The 14138-nt window shown below is 38.5% G+C and overlaps 1 protein-coding gene across 5 annotated transcripts in view; it reads right to left on the bottom strand.

The window, feature by feature from the left end:
- LOC138713032 (uncharacterized) overlaps positions 1 to 13913 on the bottom strand; it is a 44061-nt gene extending 30148 nt beyond the window's left edge. For 3 of the 5 annotated variants that reach the window (XM_069844719.1, XM_069844718.1, XM_069844715.1), the window contains exon 1: positions 2436 to 2585. The gene's annotated coding sequence lies outside the window, so the exon portion shown is untranslated. Of the gene's footprint in view, positions 1 to 2435; positions 2586 to 13756 lie in introns of those variants that run through there. The other 2 variants (XM_069844716.1, XM_069844717.1) reach the window with 2 other exon arrangements.
- Positions 13914 to 14138: the final 225 nt, after the last annotated feature.

The following is a 14138-nucleotide window of genomic DNA, read 5'->3' as shown; positions in this document are numbered from 1 at the left end:
TAAATCTCTGTCCATTAATAATGCAAGGTTATTTTTACAGTGTCGTTATACTTAATAAAGGACCCATTTATTGACAGTCTCGGTTTGATTTTGTCGTTAATTGTACTGAGGAAGCATTGATATCCCATTACAATTGCCTGCGATTTTTCTGGGTTTAACATCAGTCCAAACTTTTGAGTCCATAGGTAGATGGAGTTTAGGTCTTCAGTCATTGTGATCACTGCGTCAGTTCATCAGGACGAAAGTGTATTAGATCTGTAAATCGTCAGCAAACAAGTGGTATCTGCAGTGTCACGTCGTTGATATATAATAGTGGAGGACCTAGCACTGACCCTTGAGGAATTCGTGATTCGCCATTCAGAAGAGAAATGACCAACTCATGAACGCTGCTGGCGGTCACGAAAGTAACCGTTACAGCATTGTTAGAGTGTTTCACATTTTAAAATTCCTTTGCAGAACGAAAAGTTACATTTTTTCGAATTAAATACAGTATACAGCATACAATTCAAAACTATACAACAAAAAATGTTTCTAGCCACTACTGTAAGAGCCAGACTCGTTTACGGTGTGGTCTTAGCCAGTAATATAACATACAATTTACAAAGGCAGTTTACACTAACTTAATTCAGACCGACAATGAACACACAAAAAAAGAGAGAAGACGAGGGGAAAAAACACATTTAATATAAATTGACATTTAGATAGAAGCCAGTGGCATTCAATAAAAACATGAATATTTCTGTGTTTTTAGAAGACAAAACTAAAATTCTTTCAGTAATTTATTAGCGTAATGCACCGCTCTCTTAAACTGACTAAGCATATTGGAAATTACTTCACTATCTTTTTCAAAGTACACTATGTTTCATATAAACCAATTTTTTCTCGGAAAATACAGGAAAAAACGAGGAAACCTGTCTTGAACTTTGTTTGAAATACGTCAAGGAATAACCCCCTGAAATTAATGACATTAGTTATGGTACACTCTGTACAATATGTAGGTGTATGTATGCGTGCGCGTGATTAAAACGCACGGGATTTCCTTTCATCCTTACGACATCGACATCCAGAGTGGCAGTGATGAATATTTCGTATTGCTGCGGCGTGGATATTGAGAATAGTAAAATATAGTAATTTGTAGTAAAAGAGAGTGAAATTGGATTTTATACGCAAATGGAAAGTTTAACACCCGAGGCAAAGCTGAAGGTGATAATTTCGACGAGCTCATAAAATGTGTTTACTCTCGTGTGCTATACAATTTTTTCCCATTACTGGTATCTAAATCTGAATTTCATTACCGGTGCCTAAACTTAATTTTAAATCGTAGGCATTTTCTTGACGATAGGTGTCAGAGGAAGAACAATAATTGTTTGTATGCATCTGAAGTCTCCTAGATGCCTGACAAGTGATGCTTTATTGGTGTTACTTAATTTCTTCCACACACACACACACACACACACACACACATTCTCTCTCTCCCCCCCTCCCCCCCTCTCTCTGTCTCTGTGGGTTTAAACTTAATTTTAAATTGTAGGTATTTACTTGACGATAGGTGTTGCTTTATTGGTGTTACTTAATTTCTTCCACACACACACACACACACACACACACACACACACACACACACACACACACACACACACACACACACACACACACACAAAATATACTACTATATAATATAGTGAGTATATTTTAAAATTTTTCCATTTTCCAAATGTCTGTATTAGACGAACAATATCAACTTGATGGAAGAATTTTTGTGGAATTTTTCAACCCTTGGAAAATTGTCCAAGCACTGCTATTACCCAATGAACATATGAAGGATTCAGTTTACGATGTTTTGAAGCAAATACCATAATCGAAAATGATTAATAATTTAGCAAGTTATTTCAGAAAATAACACAATAAATTGTTATAATTAACATGAAAACCAAGCTATTCAAAGTAGATTTTTAGTCGGTTGAAGATATTATAATACCAATACCCTATTGTGCTAATTTTTGGCTGAAATTTTACTTTTAATGAATGAATTGATTTGAAAAAATCTTTGTCCATATTTTTGGTCCCTGGATACTCCCGTTTTCCCTACCGGCATTCCACAATTGCTCCATTGATCATCATCATACGGTGCTATGTTGTTCGCCTCCCAAGGACAACACTTGCGGACAAGTAAAGAATTATTACAAGTGATGTTGGGTGTATGGACATTATAAAGGATTCTGTAGAAATTGTGTAGTAGCTAGTCTTTTCTATGGCAACTAGTCATTTGATGGAATAGTCCCATATGCCCAACCATTTTTCTTAACCAGGAATTCTCTGTTCTTTAGTTAAAATAAAATTCCACGCAATTTGAATGGAAAAATTGCGAACTTAAGTTATACCCTAATAATAATAATAATAATAATAATAATAATAATAATAATAATGCACAGTACCTCGCTCAGCGTCTGTGCGCGGCCACGTGTGGCGGCTGACTGCGCCCCACCACAGCCGGCGCAGCTTCTTCAATGGAGAGTTAAGGACGCACGTCAGCTATGGAGCGACCTTAGCGAGGCAAAAATAGAGGAGAATGGAGGCTTCTGCCAACTGTGCTTGTGTCTGTTCGTGTACTAAATTTAATATCGAGAATTAAACAATATTTTAGACAGTGGCCAGGTGTCGATTTTTGTTACCTACGCGTTGTTCTGTGTTCTATCTGTTCACGCGTCTGCGTTGGTCTTCCATCTAGAAGGCCCGGGTTCAATTCCCGGACTTGTCATGGCGGGATTTGCAGATGCTTCTCTCGGGGAACTCCCGTTTTCCCTCTTTCATCCTACCAACAGTTTGCACCTGCAATAATAATAAACTTGGGACCCCGGCCCTCGAGTGGGATTGGCTGAGGCAGAATGACCCACCTGTCAGCAATACCATCTGGACTGGAACTGTATAATTGCATAACGTACGTAGAACCAAGGACTCGAAATCGATCCCCGGTGCCGGAGTGAATTTTTCTCCTCTAATAACTATTCTTACCATAACAGATAAATTCTGTAGGACCAAAAATTAATCTTTACGTAATGTTACTTTGTCAAGTCAGTGCTTGATCCGACGAAAGAGATTTCAATCAGTGTCATATTTAATAATAATAATATAGGTAAACATTGCTTTGTTTATTTGTCTGTGGCGTCCGCTGGGACGGGCGTAGCTCGTCGTCGTCACGAGCAGGGCGTGCGGACCTCTCAGACGTCGCTCCTTGCACTGCGTCACGCAGAAGCAATCCCTTGCTGGACGTTAGCAGGAATGTATTAGAGTAATTAGTTTTATTTTTATTTTTTTCACAGGTGAGGGAATGTTACATTGAAGTATGTAGCATATGAAATAGCCTAATACATAACTTGTCAGTTTTCTTATTGCAGAAGTAGCGGAACATGCGAGCATGTAGAGAATATTTTTATTAGTAATTTAGTTAATGTGAACCCGCCTCACAGCCACGATGGTGTTACACGGGTTTTTCTGTTCTCGTACCGGTGCTTTTGGTTAGTTGAAGGATATGGACTGATATAATGTATGTCTTGCCATTTTGAAATAACTGCTCATTAAAGAAACAAAAGTAGGCCTAATAGCGCGCAATGCAGCTCTGTAACATGCACACTGCCTGCCGTTCATTGGAATGAATAATTGTATTTAACATAGCACCGTTATACGAGGACTTTCATAAGGAAACGAAAGACAAGCAGATATAGGGAGTGGGCGAAAAGTCCGTGTATCTATTTTATCAGTATTTAAAATAATTTGAGTTGACTATTATGGATCCAAAACACCCGTTTGTAGTCCTCCATGGCCTCTTCACAGACGGATGTGTTTCCAGCTTTGTTTGTTTAATTTCCGTAGCATTTGTGACAGTGACAGTCGTGAAGGCATTCTTCAACGCGGCATCCTGCTTTATGATGACCACGGCAAAGGTAAAGGGCTTGCTTCTTCGCCCAGTCTGTACAGAAGGCATTGTAAATGGTACGATATTGTCATTCTGTGATTATAAGATCATTCAGCATGTTTGACTAGGCTTTGTGTGATGTAATTATTATTGGAAATTAATTTTACAAAATGCAGTGCTACCTCTGATTGAGGTTCAGGCTGATATGTACAGTAGTGGCAAAAAAAACCGGACCGATCCTTGTAGCTGATTTCAGAGCCTTGTTCACTCCAGAGCGTCGGTGCATATTCCTTGGACCCGAAAGCACCCGTGCAGTTGAACAACAGCCACGCAGTTGTTACTGTTTTCGTCTCCATTGAATTGATCAGGTGCTTGGGGCGCGCCGCTATCGTGCAAACGGTCGCAGGCTCGATTCCCTTGGCAGGCAATATTTTTTTTAAGTATACGACAGTAATATTCATTGTCACAGCTCGTGGACCTAATTTCATTTTAGTAAAACAAAGTGTGGATTATTATTTGGCCTAAGACAATAAAGATTTATTTGGAAGATGCATCTGGTCTTCCTCTAAGAACAAAAAATATATTTAAAAATACAAAAAATAATGAAATAAAAAAGGCTATTGAACTACTAATATTTTGTCCAATAGCCTTCAGCTTCTCTGACAGCTTCTGCTCGCCTATGCATGGAGTCTCCGAAAATAGTCGAGATCCTGGACGATGTCCTCCCAGGCGTCAAGAACATATTCCTAGAGCTCGTCACGATTCCGTCTGCAATCAGTTTGCGTGTCTTTCCTTTTAGTCTGGCCCACGTTCATATCAGGTGAAAGGGGAGGCAGAGCAATCTCTTCGATCTCCGGCCGCCCATCGATTTGTGTACTGCGTAATTATCCTGCAGAAACAATAATGGTCCATCTGGATAACATTCACGGGCGGAAGGGTAAAACACGTGCTGCGAAATATGAATGTACTGATCCGTGCGCAGAGTCCCATCTATCCGCTGTAGCATTCCTGCTCCGTCTCGAGACATCCACCCCAGAACTCGACGCTAATGGGTTTGGAGCCACATAAGCACGACTGTGACGTCGGCCAGCCTCGACATAGACACGAACAGGTCCTGCTTAACTAGTGGAGATCTTCCCCAGCTAGACTGTTAGCATATGCAGTTCTAATTGACTTGAGGATTACGCTCACGAATTCGGAGCACTGCCCTGTCCTCTGTTCCCGTCGAAACTCGCGGACGCCCAGCTCCACGGAGTCTTTCAACCCCCCCCCCCCCCCAGCTTCTAGGTATCGACGAGCCCACCTCCTCGCAGTAATTTTTGGCTTTTCTAGCCTATCTGCAGCCTGAGATATCATCTAGCAGAGCTGTCAGTCTGATACGTTTTTCTCTGGCAGCGGCTATTTTGAGGATAATCTGTTCATAGCATTCTGTATCGACTACAAATCTGTGGTAAGGTGCAACAAATAACGTGATTTAGTAGCGAATTTCTTAATCCAGTGATACTTAAATTAAATTAAGAGATGTCACGGAAACGTTTGTTTTCACAAGTAATGCACATTACGTGAAATTAGTCTCCTTTTAAATCACTTGTTGTATAGCAGACTCTCAAGGAACGTTGGTTCTCAAGCACAGTGACAGCACGATAGACTGGCAACTAAGACTGTCGTGGTTTGAGTCCTGTCTGGGAAGGAAACTTTTTTGTTCCTTATTCAAATTTATTCCCAATACTTTTCGATTGCAGCGATATTTTACTACTTAATTAACTTATTCCCAGAACATGAAATTTACCAGCTTATTTTCTAATGGCTTTCGAAATGGGCTACATCAGCAGTCGAAACTACAACAATTTCAATACATTACTCGCTGTCTTGTGAATGCGGGCGTGGCATGCGCAGTGGCTCATTTCGGGGACTTTGATTATTCCGTCGGTCCGGTTTTTTTGCCAGTACTGTACATCTGTTATCGGGCAGTATAGCTCACTTAACGATACGTGTCAGAGGAAGAACAATAATTATTGTTTGTATGCATTTGAAGTCTGATTAGTGAAATATATTACTAGTCAGCGATATATGCAATGTAGGGGGAAAGGAACTGGACAACCTACTTTACTATCTCCTGACTTTAGTTGCCTCATGAGTGATGCCTTATTGGTGTCACTTGTGAGGTCCAAACCTGCCTTCGGACAGTTGACTTATACTTCTCAAGTGATGCACGGACGAATCATTGAAATGCGACCCTTTCCTTAAATGCCGACCAGCGAAATGTGAAGATTTTGAAGGAGACCAAGTGTGTTCAGAATTATAGGGAAGGCAGAAGACAGTTCGGCAGGGATGTAGTCCGCTGGATGCATGACTGACCTGTTCGCACTCTGTGACGTGGCGTGACTTTTTCGAAACTGTGAACATTTCTAGCAATAACTTCAACCTCGTCCATGCCTCCCCAAACTTCAACTGCCTTATCCAATCACACTATCGTAATAATTTTATACGCAGATAGCCTGTTTTCAGCCTGAGAATTGCACAAATAGGTCTTAATTCTCTTTAAAGTTGAAAGCGAACTTTCACAGGCGCTTGTAGCTGGAATTGTAAGCGAAAGACTCACTAGTTCATACACTTGCGGTAGCTCCTATATGCAAGTACTTGGAGAGAACTGTTGGGAGTTGGAATAAATCGCTGAAAGTTTACTCCTCAGGCTTGGAAATTCAAAATATTAACCATAAGATGCCTTAAGACCAAATTCCTATTCGGGAAACTTCGCAGAAAACTCTTGAAACCTTGATGAGTTCCTTAAGAATGCAAGGAAATTAAATTGACGTATATCTGAAAATCTTTGATTCAGTTTACTTTTCATGGTGTCGGTGACCTCAAAGTAGTTATCTATATGCGTCTTTTTTCCCCTGGAATAGTTTCAAATCTGCCTTTCGCTACGATGTTGTTCAGAGCGATCTTGTTTCGTCACTTTTGACCAAAAAGTGTCATATTCACAATCACTTCTCATTTTATCCAGGTAACTTTTAAAGCCTTGATTCTTTTCAAGCAGTAGCCTACATTTATTTAATGCTAGTAAATTACAAATAAATACAAGTTAATATATACCGGTAATATAATATACTAATAGTATAGTATCTTTGCAAAATTTCTAAAATCGAATCTTGAGGAAGAAGAGATCCAAATCATTTTAGCATGAAATTGAAAGCAAAGCTCTGAAGGGTAGAGAGGAAACCTTTGGCGCCATTGTAGCTTTCGACGTCCCATTGATCTTCATGTCGTGCGAGTTGCTCCCTATAGGCTACAGATGGAAATCTATATATTTTTTTTTTGATACAGAGCATAAGTTCATTCGCTTGATTTGGAGAAGTAAAAGCACAGACCTGATAATGCCATGAAGCATATTTTACTCTATTTTATGTGATCAACAAGATCAAATTCATTCTATGGACATAACAATGCGTGGGTGTACCTTGCTTGTAAACCATGACATTGTAGATCTGAGGTATTAATTTTTCTTCACACTTGTACTTTTTTAAGATCTGGAAGACATGATGGGCTAAAGCAGTTTCTTTTCGGTCACCACTAAAGTCATATTCTAGAAATCGCTCCTGATCTTCAACGTGTTTGTTAACGTGGCGTAATAATGTTGAAACTTGACATTTATTTGTAATAATTACCGATAGTTTCGTCCATTATAATTGCCACAGATTCAGCATCCAATATTTCCTTTTTTATTTCTAAATTCACAACTTCTGAAACACACTGTATTAAGTAGTTCTGAATGTCATTGGATAGATCTGTGAAAACTGTTGCACTTTGAAGATAGGCGTCAAATTCCTTCTCTACAATTTCACCAGTTCAATATAATTCACAAATTCGGCAGTTTTGTTGTGACCGCGGAACGAAAGCCCATTTTCTCTCCCCCCCCCCCAAAAAAAAACACGTGACGTCAATAAGACGACTCAGAACATTGGGTCTTACAAGTTCACTATTTGTATTTGAAATTGTTCACTCAAACGTATTTCTATTCTTGTTTTGCCAAATTGCTTTAAAGCAATATGGGAAATCACATGGGTCGTAGACAATTCTGGTCGTTTCTGAAGGTTGTGAAGATTTTAACTCAGTAGCTCCTGTTTTTGTCCAAAACGATGGCCTCTGTAGAGAAAAGGAGACATGGCCAGTAAAATAATTTAGAAAGTTTCACACAACCGCAAAGCCAGGGAATCGCGTCATATTTTTCTTTCTTTAAATGACGTTTGCATTGCTTTGTAACAGAAAAAAGAGCGGGGATTAATGGAGTTGATCTTCCCTTTGTAATTATGTTCAGTCTAAAGGATTTCACCAACAGTAACTCTTCAATCACACAATTGCAGTCATTGCCGGTTGATAATGACGTTTCCACAAGTGAAAGCATCGCTGAAACATTTGAAACAGCACTAGTAGACACTCTTACACAGTGCACGTAGATGGCTGACTTTGCCTCTAAGCGGAAGGTTCAATGTCCACTATGGGACCAGTCGGCGTTCGGGGAAAGTGATGACGAAATGTTGACGAAATCATGTAGATGTCTAATATGAAGAAACGGGAGAACCCCGAGAAAACCCCAACTCCGACATTGTCCACCACAAGTGTCAGTTTGGATTTTTCAATGATATACAGGCCTGACCGGGGCCCGAACCCGGATCGCTTGCGTGACAGACTGAAGGTCTGATCATTCAGCCACCGCAAGGCTTTATGTGATGAAGGATTATACAATTGGCAAACCAGAAGAACCAAGTCAGTTTAGCTGACAACAGGGATCGAGCCCAGGACTTCCCTTCTGCATAACCGAAGAATTCTGTTGCTCATAAATATTCAGTCAAAGACTGCAACGGGTTATCCACGACAACAAACGTAAGCTATGTTGCACTGTTTGTTTACGTGCATGGTTGTGACGCAGTGTGCGCCATCCTCAATGCTCTTGTTTCAGAAAGAATATCTGTCCAAGGCGGCCGCTAATAATAAGCGGAGTCTAATAATACATTTAATTCATTTCCCTGCGCCACTGCCAGCATATGGACCAGGTGAACGGCGTCATCTGGCATGCATGTATGTATGTATGTATGTATGTATGTATGTATGTATGTATGTATGTATGCATGTATGTATGTACATGTGAATGGCGTCATCTGGCATGCATGCATGTATGTATGTATGTATGTATGTATGTATGTATGTATGTATGCATGTATGTATGTACATGTGAATGGCGTCATCTGGCATGCATGTATGTATGTATGTATGTATGTATGTATGTATGCATGTATGTATGTACATGTGAATGGCGTCATCTGGCATGTATGTATGCATGTATGTATGTGTGTATGTATGCATGCATGCATGTATGTATGTATGTGTGTATGTATGTATGTATTTTTTTTTTAATTTAGTACACATAATCGGCATGCTCCGTTACTCGTGGGTAGCACTACATGCCTATCTAAACATTTAACTAAAAATCATTATTAAATACATAGTCTAGCCTAACATGTCCTTTCGTTATCTATACCTGATTTAGTTTCTCAAAGTGAATTGAATTTACAAATTGTATGAAACTGTTTCTATAGTTATTTATTAATCTATTTTTCGAAACTGGCCAGTTTTCCCGTTTTAGAACACTATTCACTAGTTTCTCTCTTTCACTCTCTATCAGTTGGCAGTCGTAGAGGATGTGGTCCACAGTCTGGTTCCCTCCGTTGCAAGGGCACATTGGAGAATCTACTATGTTGAAGCGGTGGAGATATGATCTTGTTTTGCCGTGTCCTGTGACTATTGCAGTGAAGTTTGGTGTGGGCCTGTTGTCTGTTTTTAATCTGTCATTGATGATTGGGAAGAACTGCTTGGTTTCTGCTCCTTTTGTTGTCTGGTTCCATTGGAGTTGGCACTTTTCTGTGCTCTCTACTTTTATGCGGTGTATTATTTCCTTTCTCGGTATCATCGTGTATATAATTTGTAGATTGTCTTGTTTTGCTGCCTCCTTAGCGAGTTCGTCCGCCAGTTCATTTCCGTATGCGTGTATGTATGTATGTATGTGTGTGTATGTATGTGTGTGTATATATGTGTGTGTATATATGTGTGTGTATGTATGTATGCGTGTATGCATGCATGTATGTATGCATGCATGTATGCATGCATGTATGTATGCGTGTATGCATATATGTATGCATGTATGTATGTGTGTATGTATGCGTGTATGTATGCATGTATGCATGCATGTATGTATGTGTATGTATGCATGTATGTATGTATGTGTGTATGTATGTATGCGTGTATGCATGCATGTATGTATGTATGCATGTATGTATGCGTGTATGCATGTATGTATGCGTGTATGCATGTATGCGTGTGTGTGTATGCATGTATGTATGTGTGTGTATGTATGTGTGTGTATGTGAATGCATGCATGCATGTATGTATGTATGTATGTGTATGTATGTATGCATGTATGTATGCGTGTATGCATGTATGTATGCGTGTATGCATGCATGCATGTATGTATGTATGCATGTATGTGTGCATGTATGTATGCATGCATGCATGTATGTATGCATGTATGTATGCATGCATGTATGTATGCATGCATGTATGCATGCATGTATGTATACATGTATGTATGTGTGCATGTATGTATGCATGTATGTATGCATGTATGTATGTATGCACGTATGTATGTATGCATGCATGTATGTATGTGTGTATGCATGTATGTATGCATGTATGTATGCGTGTATGCATGTATGTATGTGTGTATGTATGTATGCATGTATGTATGTATGTATGTATGTATGTATGCATGTATGTATGCATGTATGTGTGCATGTATGTATGTATGTATGCATGCATGTATGTGTGTGTATGTGTGTATGTATGCATGCATGTGTGTATGTGTGTATGTATGTATGTTTGTATGTGTGTATGTATGTATGTTTGTATGTGTGTATGTATGTATGTATTTTTTATTTTAATTAAGAACACCATGTTCCATTACACTGAGTAACACTCGAGAAAGTTGGCGGAATAGAAGTTTAAAGCCTTGCTATTATTTTATCGAAAATCAGCTTGTGTTCGGGATTCCCATTTTGAGCTACCGTATCCGAAGTGGGTCAAGGGGGAATACAACACTGCATCTCGTTCCTCGATATCGCCATTATTTCCGGAGATTAGAGACTGAAACCTGTTAGGTAGGCCAAAGAAATGAGGCTAGGAAAAAGAGCAGTGGATCTGATCGATATTACTGGTGATTAGTAGTAAAGTGCGGGGATGCTACAGTGAAAAGGGTGGATGTCTGAGCCCTTTCGTTCTCCTTGTGTAAAGTCTGTTTTGGAACGTCAAAATTACCATTTTTTTTTTAAACTTTGCGGCATCTACAGTCCATATGCCTGGGTACAGGAGGTTGCCCTTTACACTACAGATAGAGTTCGAGAAGCTCTAATGGCCGCACTTATCAGCTTAGTTCTCGCTACACATACGGGGGCTGCGAGAAAGTTGGCGGAATGGAAGTTTAAATATTATTATTAGGGGTAATAATGATTATTATACTCATAATATTGAGTGAGATTTGTGGGAATAAAATTTGTCTTGCATATTTGCTTGCTTGTAATATCTTTTTAACCGTGTAATTTTCGTAGCAGAATTTGTCATTATTTCATTATTATCAGTATAAAAATGTTCAGTATAGAATTCTTTAGGTTAATATTATGTTAAATAATTAACTGGCAGGTACTGTAATAATACGTAGGCCTAAGCAGATATTCGGTATTACTGAAGCAGGTACACATTAAATGAGAAAGATTTCATCCATCGAAATAGAGTTAGGAAATGATCCCAGGATGGAGGCAGCATTCCTTCGCTGAACCGCTATTCCAGTGCGTTGATACATCTAGGATCGCCGGTACGGGACAGTAGGCGTGTACCAATTTGGGTCAGTAAATAATTAGCGTCTCTACACATGGACCAAAGGTTTCAACTGCAAAAGCGACGAAGATGTAATTTGAGTAATTTGATGTTCGATATTTGAAAAATGCGAAGTTCTAAATGCAATACAATTATTAGCTGTTGTGCTGGATATTATATTAACTTTCAGAGTAGCAGAAAGAATTATGTTTGTTCTTATGCATATTGATGCTTAAATTTAAGCACCGTAGAAAATGAAATTTGTAGTCCATGATAACTTAAACTTTTCTGTACAGGACACAATCATAAAACCAGAGATTCTAATCCTCTTCTTTTTCATGTTCCTTTCATCGATTACCGGAAACAGCTGAAGATAGTTACCGTATCATGGCTTGTGGTTTCGATGGTGACAATTTGGTAGTCGCGTAAAAACGCATAATTCGGTATTGAAGTTATGAAATTCAGTGTTTTTGTCTGGTGCTGCAAAAATAGTGAACATATTTGTGTAAAACTTTGTATTAGAACGACTGGTGGATGCAAAATTATGTCGTGAACATGTATGATAGTTTCAGGATTGTGGCCGTCAAGGTACGTCAGAAGGCTGGGATCAATATGGCGTCGTTGTGATTATTAATATTAAATTACGTTCTGCAAATAACCTATGTTGGACTGTTTTACTTGATATGACAGATGCCTTCATTTAATGTAATTAATATTGTTTAATTTATGATTTATTGCTGTTAAGTAGATATTTAAAATGCTAGGATTTTTAAAATGAGTTGGTCAAGGAGAGTATTAGCATTTCGGCTACAAATGAAACGGATCTGTGTTCGATTCCGGGAGACATGAAAATTGTCTTTTATCCCGTAGCAGTTGGGTGGTGTAAACAAGCACGTTCACAGCGTGAAGTTTCATATAAATAGTAATGGTAGCAATAATAATAATAATAATAATAATAATAATAATGATAATAATAATAATAATAATAATAATAATAATTTGGTAAACTTTAGCCGTCTGTGCTTAGGCCGTTCTTGCACGCATTTCTTAAACAATGGAATCTACTTTCTTTGGTAGGCAAGTATTACGTGACTCAAAAAATGATGGAAAGGCTTATGGAATTATGAGCTTAGTTTACAAAGGCTACACCAGAGTCGCATTCGCGGAATATGTCTTCAGTTTGAACCCAGTCAGGGCAATATTTGTCGAGTTTGATCCCCGACATTTAAATATTCTTATTTTTTTTTTTTGCTACACCAAAGTCGCATTCGCATTGGAAGTAATACATGTTTGATAATATACACAATTAGAACTAAAAACGAGATATGATAGTATATTACCAAAAATTATACCGTATATTTTCATTACTGTTACAGTACCTAATATTGTAATTAATTAAAATAAAGCAACTTCATTACGAAATTCTTGCACATTCATTTATGCACGATTCAATAATTTTCAGTTGCATCGCACGCATATTTTGATGAATTAAAATTACAGGTTATGTTTATTCTGTCACTACTTACTTTATTTCTACATTCGCAAATCAGCTTGTGTTCGGGATTCCCATTTTGATGCTACCGTATCCGATGTGGGTTAAGGGGGAATACAACACCGCATCTCGTTCCTCGATATGGCCATTATTTCATATAATAATAATAATAATAATAATAATAATAATAATAATAATAATCTGTGAATAGACTTTCGTATAAGTTTCTGGTAGTCAAAACCTTACAGTAATAAAGTCTTAAAATAATAAATTAGTGGATTGAAATTATTTAAACTAATGAAGAATAAGAATTAGAATCAAGTGCACATATATTGAAATCATATAGAATTGGGATTAAGAAAGATCAACATTGCAGTTCTCAGTCAGAATCTGAACTATCATCGCTTAACTAGACACTTATTCAGTACCTGTATCTGCCTCGCAGGACGAACACGAGTGCTCCATCATGTTCAGTCGGCCCAGAGCTTCTATCTGGGCTTGATGAGGTGCATCCGTCTGAATTGGCCTCCGCATCGAACCCGCGTGCTCTGCTCTGACCTGCCTTCACCACAGAGGACTGCATGCTGCCTCTGGAGCACAGAGCCCTTCAAGTTCAGGTATACAGGGCTGCACAAGTTACAGACTAGTATTAAAATTCTTATATTTGATGTCTATAATTCTGTGGTAAATTGACTCAGTGATGCTGTATATGAAGAGAATCGGACATATAGTTTAGTAGAAATCGCTGTACACAGACTGACTAGTATTCATATGTTAAATTGACTCGTAGGTACTAAATATCAAGAAAAG

Source organism: Periplaneta americana, chromosome 14, assembly GCF_040183065.1.
Source record: "Periplaneta americana isolate PAMFEO1 chromosome 14, P.americana_PAMFEO1_priV1, whole genome shotgun sequence".
NCBI classification, from domain to species: Eukaryota; Metazoa; Arthropoda; class Insecta; order Blattodea; family Blattidae; genus Periplaneta; species Periplaneta americana.
This window is presented reverse-complemented; position numbering and strand designations above follow the sequence as displayed.